At 42.6% G+C, this 12,355-nt stretch overlaps 2 pseudogenes; one reads left to right on the top strand and one right to left on the bottom strand.

Moving 5' to 3' along the window:
* Gm19190 (predicted gene, 19190) lies at window positions 4,149-5,568 on the bottom strand (annotated as a pseudogene).
* Gm5135 (predicted pseudogene 5135) lies at window positions 6,310-6,882 on the top strand (annotated as a pseudogene).

Here is a 12,355-nt window from a genome sequence, read left to right as displayed (position 1 = left end):
TCCTGGGGAGACACAACACACATCTACTCACCCAAGTTAGGGAAACCATGCCAGACCAAAGTATGCATACCACCACCAAAGTCTAATTTGGCGAACCAATAAGCTTTGGGGGGTTACGGGCAGGAGCAGAAATGACTCAATACAGCTGTATTGCCAAAGTCCACCCCGCAGGCATGCATAACAACTCAAAGCTCAGAACCTGGAGCTTACTGCCTGTAGGCAGCCCAACAAGTTACAGAGTGTCCTGTCCAGGTGTCTCATTTGATCTGAATCTCTTCCAGGAAGTTCAACTGTTTGCTGCTTTTTCCAGTCAGCTAGTCTGGTCTCAGAGATTTCTTTGCAATGCAGCTTGTCTTGAGTCTTTTTGGCAGTTTGGTTCTGAGGCATCTGAGGACGGAACTCTCAGCTTTTATTGCTTCCTCTGTCACAAGGGAGCTTAGAGAATCTGGTCAGTTTCAGGACTTCCTGAAGCTCTTTTTTTTACATTGTTTACCTTGCTGCTTAAAAGGTTTCCCTATAGAGTGGAATGTTTCAATTTTGAGAAAATGCTGCTGTCCTGGAACCCACTCTGTAGACCAGGCTGGTCTTGTGAGACCCCGACTTAGAGCGTTTCTCCCTGGAAGGTAAAGCCCCTGGATGTTCCCCAAGCTTGTTTTCCCTGATCTCTAAAGATACAGCCAGAAAGAAGCTCTTTGTTCTCTATAGCCAGCAAAAAGCCTTTTTGTTTCTATACTGTACAACCAGAGATGCCTGCCTTCCTGTGCCAAGGACACGGAGATAAAAATTCAGAAAGAACTCACTCCCCACTCCTGCCTTGTCAATTTCACCAAGGACACCCGGAAGAGAAGAACTCTCCTCCCAACTCCTCCCACCTCCTCCCAACTCTTCCCAACTCCTTCCAACTTTCCTCTCAACTCCTCCCAATTCCTCAGCTAGCTGTTAAAAGCCCCCTACTCTCACCTCTCGGGGTCAAACTCCCCTTCCCTCAACTAGGTGATAGTAAAACCTCTTGCAGTTTGCATCACGTGTGGTTTTCTCTCGGGTCATTGGGGTGCTGGCCAGCTCATCCCGGGACTTGAGCGGAGGCCCAGCTTCCGGGTCTTACAGTCTCAAACTCACAGAAATCCAGCAGCTTCTGCCTCCTGAGTGCTAGGATGAAAGGTGTGAGTCAACACCACACAGCCATCAGAACGAATAATTTAAAAAAAATTACAGCTGGTTATGGTGGCACATGCCTTTAAACAGAAGCAGGCAGATTTCTGTGAGTTCAGGGCTGGCCTGGTCTCCAGAGTGAATTGCAGTTCAACCCCGTCTGCAGAGTGAAATCTTGTATGTTTCTAGAAGCCATGTGTCTAAGTTAGGGTTTCATTGCTGTAAACAGACAACATGATCAAGACAACTCTTATAAGGACATTTATTTAGGGGTAGCTTACATGTCCAGTACATTATCATCAAGGCAGGAACATGGCAGTATCCAGGCAGGCATGGTTCAGGAGGAGCTGAGAGTTCGACATCTTTATCTGAAGGCTGCTAGGAGCAGACTGGCTTCCAGGCAGCTAGGACTTAAAGCACATGTCCACGGTGACACACCTACTCCAGCAAGGCCACATCTCCTAATAGTGCCACTGCCTGGACCTAGCATATACAACCCATCACACCATGAAATATCATTTAGCTGAGTTGTATTAGCTGGAAGCAGTTTTGAGCAATTTTTTAACATGTGCTCCAGAGTTGTCCAAACTAAGGCATGTCACGAATTCTGGTAGCCAGTGTTTAGATTTTCTGTCAGATGGATAGCAGCTTGGTTTGTATCAATTTCATTAAAGACGTGTGTCCTAGATAGTTTTGTATTAACTTGACTCAAGCTAGATTCATCTGGAAAGAGTGGCTTTAATTGTGAAACTGCCTCCATGAGATTTGCCCATAGAGCTTAGTGTGGTGGCACACATCCTGCTATCAGGTATGTGACTCTCAGGTGGCATAATTAGAGACACCTTTCTATTGATACACCCCAGCCTGCCACACTTTGGGTATTACTTTCTTTTTTTTTTTTTAGGTTTTATTTATTATTATTATATGTAAGTACCCTGTAGCTGTCTTCAGACACACCAGAGGAGGGCGTCAAATCTCATTATGGATGGTTGTGAGCCACCATGTGGTTGCTGGGATTTGAACTCAGGACCTTCTCCAGCCCCTGGGTCTTACTTTCTAATTTCAATTGGGCTTTGATTTCCAAAACCAATCGTAGATTCTGATCCTGGTTAGTGCTCATGTACCTTTTTTTCTGTTGTTTAATTTAATTTAATTTAATTTTTATGTACATTGGTGTTTTGCCTACATGTCTCTATGAGGGAGTCAGATCCACTGGAACTGGAGTTACAGACAGCTATGAGCTGCCATGTGGGTGCTGGGACCTGAACTCAGGTCCTCTGGAAGAGCAGCCTATGCGCTTAACTGCTGAGCCATCTCTGCAGCCCCCCCGCCCCCCCCCCCCCGTGCCCACACACTTATTTTTCCCTGCTAGGGATGCTAGCTTCTGTTACCTTTGAGAAGCTGCAACATTGCCTGAGTTTTGTGAACTGGTTTATCCAGTAGGGCCTCTAAGTTGTCATTTGCTTTGTCTGTCAGTAAGTCACGAATTTGTTTTTGTTTTTTTTTTTTGTTTTTTTTTTTTTTTTGACTTTAGTATCTTGTAAATTCACCAGGAATGACCTCCGGATAGCCTGACCTGTGTAGACTGTAACCCTTTAACCTGATTCCTCCATGTTTCAATTTCAAGTCCAAGTTGCCAAGAGACTCAATCATCTTTCAGAAGGAGTTAAACATTTACCTCGGGGGGAGGGGGGCTCACCTCCTCTGGGACTCTCCCGGATCACCTTAACACCACATCTCTTGACCTTTTTAAAGTGTTTTTCTCTGAGAACATCCTGAAAAGAGATTTTTGCCTCCAGAAGAACAGTGAAAAGGCTGACCAATGTTTTAAAACAAGGTTTCTGAGTTGTAGAATTTAGTTTTGGTGGCTCCCTGAACCCACCTCTACTGCTCTGTGGAGTTTGAACTCTTCATCATCTAGCTATACTTTGCAATGTAAACTGAAAATCCATAGTGGCTGCATTCATTCCACCGTAGACTTCGTGGCATGCAGCTCACCTCTTATTGGCAGAATCTTGCTAGATCACTGGGCTGACATAGAAGACAACTTCAGTTCTTTTTTTTGACTATTTGTGAAAAGCTGAAATAAGGGAAGACCTCGCCTTTGGAGTTACATAGTTAGTCTGGTTTGGGAGCTGAGTTTACTTTATGCAGTTCATGAAAATCTTCTTGCTCCAAGTCAAACCCACAGTGAACCAAGAATCAGCATATTCTTGCTTATGATAAGAAACACTAGAGCGGGGCATGGTGGTGCACGCCTTTAATCCCAGCACTTGTGAGGCAGAGGCAGGCGGATTTCTGAGTTTGAGGCCAGCCTGGTCTACAGAGTGAGTTCCAGGACAGCCAGGGCTACACAGAGAAACCCTGTCTCGAAAAACCAAAACAAAAAAGCAAAAAAAACCCAAAACAAACAAAAAGAAACACTATTTCTTCCTGAAACTGCCAAGTCTGTCTAATACCCATATTTCTAATAGCCCTGCCTCCTGAGATATAGGTGACTCCCTCCACTGCTACCAGAGTAATCACTACCATCCCAGATTTTCACAAACTTTATTTCACGAATCTTTTTAAAAAAGATTTGATTAATTAATTATTTTTATTTGTTTGCTTGTTTGTTTTTTGAGATAGAGTTTCTCGATATAGTCCTGGTAGTCTTCAGACTTACTATGTAGCTCAGGTTGGCTTGAAACTCACAGAAATCCTCTTACCTCTGCCTCCCGAGTGCTGTGATTAAAGGAGTTCAGCAATGAGCCCAGCTTATTTACTTCTTTTAAAATTTTTATGATTTTCTGGGTATGAGTGTTTTGCCTACATGGGTATGTGTGCACCAGGTGCATGCCTAGTGCTTACAGAAGCCAGAAGAAGGTGTCAGTCCCTGGTGTCACAGACAGTTGTAAGCTACATCATATGGGTACTTGGATTCCACAACTTGACTTCTCTGGAATAGCGGAGTCAGTTCTCCAGGTAATCTAGAAGTCCTGATAAACATTGGCCCAGTTTGGTATAGGTCATATCAAATACACCTGGCTTTGGAGTGACTAGAGAAATCATCTGGCCAAATGTCTTTCCCAAACACGACATATTCATTTAGGTAAATACATGTCTGTGACAGTGGTTAGATATGATGGGTGTGACCTTTGATAGCAGAGGAACTGAAAGTAGGCAAGTGGCTTAAATTTGGAAAAACAGGCTGGCATGTGTTACTGTTGCCACTCCAGGATCATCAACATTCATCCCAAATGGAATTTGCGTATAGGTGACAGTGAATATATCCTGGTGCGTATTTTAATGGATCACAGGGACTATCTCTATTCTTTATTATCTCCAAAGTGGATGGGAGAAATGATTTCCTCCTGTAACACATAAGTGGAACAATCAATTCTCTGTCAATGATGGTCCTTTTCTTCTCTGTTTATGCAGTATGCAGTTCTTAGGAATCCTTGGAGTTATTCCATTTATAAAGGCCACAGTGTCCTCTGACTGAATACAGCTACATCATTTTTGTTTTATTTTATTTTATTTTATTTTATTTTTTTACATTTATTCATTTAGTTGTGTGGGTGTGGGTACATATGCCCTGGCAGGTGTGTGGACGTCATGGGTCAGAGGTCAGAGGACAGTTTGCAGGAGTTGATTCTCTGATTTCATCATGTGGGGTCTTGGGATGCAGCTATGCTTGTTAGGCCTGGAGGTAGGCACTTTACCCGCTGAGCCAAAAGGAAAACCCCAGTTTTGTTTCAGAAAAAAAAAAAAAAGACTTTCTGGCAATTTTCCTTTCAATTGATTTGTTCCTGGTGGGCTGCTGAAAATATATCCAGGTAAATCAAATCTCCCATTAGCACTAACCTGGGGACTTCTTTCTTTGATATCAACTGAACTCCTCTGAACTGTCTGTCTTTACCTTTCAACAGTCCAGTGTGGGCATCTGCACCATCCTTGGTACTGCTGAAAAGAACAGAAACAATACGTGTCTGTCAGGATGCAAGGAAAAAAAAATAGGTGTCAGGTCCTTCGGGCTGTTTTGGCCGGCAAGGGTGTGTCCAGGACAAGCACTGGCAGCTTCATGTATTGCGTCAGCAGACATTCCAAGGGCTCCTTAACTCTTGGCTGGTTCTGTTATGTGTCTCACAAGCATTTCTCTCACTGCCTTCTGTTTCTCTGAACTGCTGAAGGAAAGTGTATGAGCTGAGTTGTTCACCAAGGTTGAAAACTAGTCAATTGGCTTGGCCAGACGGAGCCAATCCTAAAAGGGATTCCCAGCACATTATCTTTATAGGAACTAAATAAAACCTTCCAGGGCTACCTCTTGGAACAGGAATGTGGAAACTATGGTTATAATGATGCCCATAAAACAGAGGTAGTGTCCATGCCTGTGAGACAGAAAGATATAGATCTATGTAGTAGCTTGAGCAGCAGCATGGCCCAGTACCACTGCAGGAAGAATGAATGATGCGGATGGGCTATGTGTGGTTCTCGGAATTCCCAAGCCATGGGTGCACTGGAGGCTACAACACAGGCCAGCTCCAGGGCTGCTGGGCTCTCTGGTTGTTGGGGCAGAAGAGGTGGGAAAAGGTGCTGCTTCAAGTTTCTCAGTCTTCTAGTTATTTTCTCTTCTGTGTGTATGTGAGTGTGTATGTGTGTGTGTTTGTGTGTGTGTGGTGTGTTGTTCTGGGGATTGAAGTTAGGGCTTAACACTAGTTAGTTACCCTCTAGCCTCTAGTCTTTAATTTTTTTCTTTTTCCAATTTTTTATTAGGTATTTTCTTCATTTACATTTCAAATGCTATCCCGAAAGTTCCCTATACCCTCCCCTGACCCCTCTCCCCTACCCACTCACTCCCACTTCTTGGCCCTAGTGTTCCCCTGTACTGGGGTATATAAAGTTTGCAAGACCAAGGGGCCTCTCTTTCCACTGATGGCCGACTAGGCCATCTTCTGCTACATATGCAGCTAGAGACACGAGCTCTGGGGGTACTGGTTAGTTCATATTGTTGTTCCACCTATAGGGTTGCAGTCTTTAATTTAAAACCAATCTTTCGTTGGTCTTAGTATCTGACTGATGTATTTCCTCATTATTGTATTTTCAAACTTTTTGTGTCCTTGTGCTATAAAGCTTTCTCCTGCACTTTCTAAGCGGGCACTCTGTAAGGACGAAGCCATGTTTAGCTCGACCGCCAAGATTGTGAAGCCCAATGGCGAGAAGCCGGAGGAGTTCGAGTCTGACATCTCTCAGGCACTGCTCGAGCTGGAGATGAACTCAGATCTCAAGGTGCAGCTGGCAGAACTCAGCATCACTGCAGCCAAAGAAATTGAAGTTGGTGGTGGTCGGAAAGGTATCATAATTTTTGTACCAGGTCCTCCTTTCCAGAAAATCCAAGTCCGGGTAGTTCGTGAATTGGAGAAAAAGTTCAGGGGGAAGCATGAAGTCTTCATTGCTCAGAGGAGGATTCTGCCCCAGCCAATCCGGAAAAGCCAGATGAAAAATAAGCAAAAGCGCCCCAGAAGCCGTATCCTGACAGTGCATGGCGCCATCCTTGAAGACTTGGTTTTCTCAAGTGAACTTGTGGGTAAGAGGATCCGTGTGAAACTGGATGTCAGCCGGCTCATAGAAGCTTATTCAGACAAAGCACAGCAGAATAATGAGGAGAACAACATGGTCGGAACTTTTTCTGGTGTGTACAAGAAGCTCACAGGCAAGGATGTTAATTGGGAATTCCCAGAGTTTTATTTGTTAAGAAAATGACTGAATAAAGTGACATTCATAGTAAATAAATAAATAACGCTGTCTCTTAACATTTAGTATATTTACATTTCAAGAAATTACTGGGGGCTAGAGAGATGGCTCACTGACTGCTCTTCCAGAGGTCCCGAGTTCAATTCCTAGCAACCACATGGTGACTCACAGCCATCTGTAATGGGATCTGATGCCTTCTTCTGGTGTGTCACTGTCATCAGACCCCTTCAGCTCCTTGGGTACTTTCTCTAGCTCCTCCATTGGGGGCCCTGTGTTCCATCCAATAGCTGACTGTGAGCATCCACTTCTGTGTTTGCCAGGCACTGGCATAGCCTCACAAGAGACAACTATATCCCACTATAGTTTGAATTAATATCACTGGGACAGGAGATTTCAAGATAGCCTAGTATTGACTATGTTATGTGGTTGGTAGAAGTCACACTTCATGCAGAACAAAGAACATGAAAAGAAGCAAGATGAAGAAAGAGAAACACTAAATATACATTTTGAGGAGAACTGGAACACCAGGAACTATAATGGAACTAAGTCCAGTGCTGAAGAAGATTAAAAAAAAAACGATGAAAGAAAAGCCTGATGCAAAATGGAATAAAGTGAGCAGTGACCTCAGGGCAAGACCCCACCCAGCCGAGCTTCCAGCTTGTGAAAAGGAATCAAAGAAAAGTTTAAGCAGCAAGGAAACTATCAGCAACAGGAAGCAGATACAAATGTAACCCAATGGCAGGGCCAAGTTCCAGCCTTACCAAGCAGTAGAACTTGGCAGCTTCCCCCAAGGGCTTCTGGCTTTGTAGAATCAAAGCTACATGAATGAGAGTTGTGGAATCTTCCTTCCAGGCTCAGAAAAACCTGCTGAAGCCAGGAGTGTGTAGGGGTGTCCCTGCATGAAGGCCCAGGGAGATCATTGTCTGAAGCTGCGAAGGTGAAGCCTGAGCTGTACTGGAGGCCACAAGATTTCAGGGATGCCAGAGCCATGGGATGCCAACCAAGGAAAGCTGCAGACCTAGTGTGGAATCAACCCAAGAGAGAGACGTGTGTTGCAGTCAACAAAGCTGAAAGGAGCTGAAGATTTGAAGAGCTCTTTGACATCAGACATTAATTTGGAGTTTTCCCTGCTTTTTTAATTTTTTTTTTTGGTGGTCTTGCTTTGGTGTAGGCTTTCCTCACTATGCCCCCTTTCTCCATTTTGGAATGGTAACGTGTAGTCTGTGCCGTTGTGTATTGGGAGTATGTGATCTGCCTTTTTTACTTTTGCTTTTACTTGGAGTTACAGTTAAGCGATTGCCTTGAGTCTGAAAAGAAACTTTGGACTTGAACCAGTATAGAGACTGAAAGACTATGGGGACTTCAGAAGTTGGACTAAATGCATTTTGCATTATGACATGGCTACATGCCCATGGGGGCCAGGGTGTGGAATTGGCTCTTCACAGCAATAGAATAGTGCCTAAGACAAGGAGTGTGAGCCATTTGGCCCCTTCCAGTCCCAATAGATACTTTTAGCCTTAGTTGATAAAGCAAGATACAGAGTCAGAGAGAAAAAAGTATCTGGCCAAGTCTATGATGCCAAGTAGTGAAAAGTGAGTCCATATTCCAATGTTAAGACTAGGGGTTGGGGCTTAGCAAAGGAACACTCATTTGCCTAACATGTATGAGATTTCCTGGTTCCATGTGCACCATCACCAAAAAACCAAACCTAAACAGAACAACAACAAACCGACAAACAACAAGAAAACTGAAACAAATGGTCTTTCCTCTGAGTAATCTACAATGAAGAAGGTGGGCTCTGTTACCTGACTGAGTTGCAACAAAGTAGAGGAAAATTACATTGAAGGGAGACCAGCAATAAAATATTGACAGGAGACGAGACTGTAGTCTGGGTTCTGATAATGCCTGTGAGATACTGAGAGACACGGTAAAGGCAGTTATCACACTGCTTGTTTGACACTGCTGGAAAGTTGAGAACTTTCTCTTTTAGGATTCTGGGCCAACCTTTGCCCTGCTGTTTCTTCCTTCTCTGCCTCACCTGTGGGACTCCAGTTTCAAACTGGTGTTTTTTTTTTTTTTTTCTAACAGACAATGTAAAGATCTTTTTCACACCAAAGAAACAGCTTGGATAGGATGGAGCTAAGGAGACCAGCCTGGCATAAACAGCTCTAGCCTAAAATATGGAGGTTGTAAGGAACTTCATTTTGTTTGGTCTTAATGTGATTTTTTTCTTTGATTCTTGCTCCTAAACTCTCATATGCTGTCAAGATTGTTTGACTTTACAATTGCCTACAATCTACCTATCACTCCATGTATGAGGTTGTCCACATAGTAAGCACCCAGTTATAGTGTGTCTTCACAACTTTGTTGGTACCCATGAGTTGTTGATATCATCAAGGAACAATACAATCCACTGGGACAACAGCCAGATGTTGGTGGCAAAGAGCAAGCCATGATAGCTTTGCAGTCTTGGAGGGCAAGAAGCCAATTAGCTCTGAGAAGTTCCTAAGGGAGTCATCGTATCATATAAAAATAGTTCTGCTGGCTTGATGAAAAGGGAAAAACCAAGGCCCCAAAGGACATCATTGCACTTTAGTCATACTGCACTTGTGACACCCTGAGTTTGAGAGGACACATCACCACAATGTGTGGCAAGGTAAGTAATAATGTAGCAGAAGGGAACAATTTTGCCTTCTAGATGACACTGCTGTGTGTGTGTGTGTGTGTGTGTGTGTGTGTGTGTGTGTGTGTGTGTTTTACTGGTATCTAGTAGACTGAACCTACAGATGTTCAGCATCCTACAGTGCATAGGACCCACCTCCAACACACACACACACACACACACACACACACAGAATGATAGCACCTAAAATGTAGATGAAGCCCAAAGTTGGAAAGATCTCTAAGTTGGAGAGGAGAACCCTATAACAGACTATATAGAGAAATAACCATAAAAAAATTTAGTGCTTCCTGTCACATACAAACTACTCCATAATAATGACTTCAAAAATTAACAAGGAGAATAATGATACACGAAGATTCACAACCTCACAATCTTTTTAACTTTGTGTATATTTAGGTTTTTTTTTTCATGAAAATGAAATCTGAAGAGAGCCAAGGGTATTCATACTTGGACTCTCTTTGAAACATAGAAATTTTTCCTTCTAATGAGCCCAAGTTATGAAATTCAATGCTATATAGCTTGCTATTGAGCAGCTTTCCAACTTTTGAGTCAGATAAGACATTAAGAGATTAGTTACAGGTATAATCTAAAACTAGATAATAGTCTGAAATCTTTCCTCTTCTGTTAAAGTTCACTGCTCTCTAAAAAGATACAGCTAGTGGAAAAGAATATACATATTTTGATTTTCTTCAGACACCCTTTGAATGTAGACTGTTCTTCAGCTTATTAGCACTAATAAACATGGATCACTTAATAAAACCTGCTAAATTTAGAAGAAACAACTAGTTATAAATTTCCTATGTCAGAGGCTGGTGATATAGCACAGCAGTCAAGAAGTTAAGCCTTGGGGGCTGGTGAGATGGCTCAGTGGGTAAGAGCACCCGACTGCTCTTCCGAAGGTCAGGAGTTCAAATCCTACCAACCACATGGTGGCTCACAACCATCCGATCACGAGATCTGACTCCCTCTTCTGGAGTGTCTGAAGACAGCTACAGTGTACTTATATATAATAAATAAATAAATAACTCTTTAAAAAAAAAAGAAAAAAAAAAGAAGTTAAGCCTGGGGGGCTGATTGCAATCTGCAGGAGCCATGTGGTGGTTGGAGGGAACTGAACACATTGTTCTCTGACTTCCACATATGCACCCATGTACACACAATAAAACTATGTATAAAATAAAGTCCAGCTATTAATATGTCTAGTAAAATTTATTTTCTTCTGTGTATTAATAATCTTTCTGTCAAATGTGTGCTTTTTTTAACATCTTTATTTATGAACAGGTTATCAGTCTACCTCCCTGATCCCAAATATGTGTTTTTAAAACCCTCTATATTTTAAAAAGTTTCACAAACAGAAAGGTATCTCTGTATGTTTTTTTTTTTATCTTGAATAAGATGACTATCCTGTTCCTAATTGAACTGATAAAATCAAATTCAATGATTCAACTAAGTATGATCTGGAACCTTATATGCCCTCTTTATAAATTATTATTACTATTCGAACTGGGGCTATGCCCCTCCCCCACACCCCGAAGCCATGTAAAAAGCCAGCTGTGGTAGTATACCTTTGTAACCCAACTGCTGATGAAGTGAAGACAGGTGGCTTCAAGGGCTGCTGGTGAGCCAGTCTAAGTAATGGGTTTGGTGAGAGACCAGTTTTTAAAAATGAAGTGATGGGGGAATGGGATGAGGAAGTGTGGGAGGCGGGGTGGGGGGAAAGAATGGCTAAAAGGTAAATAACTAAAATAATTAATAAGAGAGGAAGTAGAAGAGGATAGTGACAGCTACTCAGTACCTACCTCTGATCTTTACCCCTAGCATGCGCGCGCGCACACACACACACACACACACACACACACACACACGCACACACACCCTCATTGGACAGGCAAGATGGCTCAGTAGGTAAAACCCTTGCCTTGCAAGTCTGAAAACCTAAAGGGGGTGGTGGAGAACAGACTCCCTGAAGTTGCCCTCTGACTTCTACATGCCTGAATTCACACTCACAGGTCAAACACAGGCTAAAGATTTTTTTTTTTTTGAGACACGGTTCCTCCACGTAGCCCTGGGTCTCCTGGAGCTCCCTATGTAGACCAGGCTGGCCTTGAAGTCACAGAGATTCACATGCCTTCTGTTTCCCAAATGCTAAAATGAATGGCATGTGCTACCACACCTGGTTAAATTTCTCATTTTGATTAATGTTTTAGCATATAAAAGAATGTTTCCTTGTGGCATTTTCATAATATACACATTGTAGTTTGGTAAGATTTACTCTCATTAGTGTCCCTGATATACCCTATTCCTACAGTCTCCTTTCTGCTTTCATGCTAAATATACATATGTGTGTGCATATAGATTCTCAGTGAGAGGAAAAACATACAAGATCTGTCTTGTTTTTTCTTTTTTACGTCTTATGTTTATTCATGTATTTGTCAACTGAAATCACAATGCTATTCTTCTCAGATAACGCCTAATGAGTCTGATGACGAGAATGGAGAAGTCTGTGATTTGCTCCTGATTATCGAGAAGATGAGCACCATTGGAGCCATTACTGTTTTAATTCTGAAATGTGCATTTGGTCGGATAGAAGGAGGCGTGAGAGCTTTGAGTGATGCAGCAGAGGCTAGGCTGCATTCTCAGGTAGAACATATACTTTTAGACATGTTATTTTTGTCCGTCGCTTTGTTGATTATTTACATCCATTTCTGCAAAACTCTGAGGCAGGTCATTCATTTTCTGTAATTTTCCTTGTCTGTGTCCCGTGTTCCTTCACACCATTAGTGATTC

Source organism: Mus musculus, chromosome X (assembly GCF_000001635.26).
Source record: "Mus musculus strain C57BL/6J chromosome X, GRCm38.p6 C57BL/6J".
Taxonomy (NCBI): domain Eukaryota; kingdom Metazoa; phylum Chordata; class Mammalia; order Rodentia; family Muridae; genus Mus; species Mus musculus.
The sequence above is the reverse complement of the archived record's forward strand: the minus strand, read 5'-3'. Positions and strand labels throughout refer to the sequence as shown.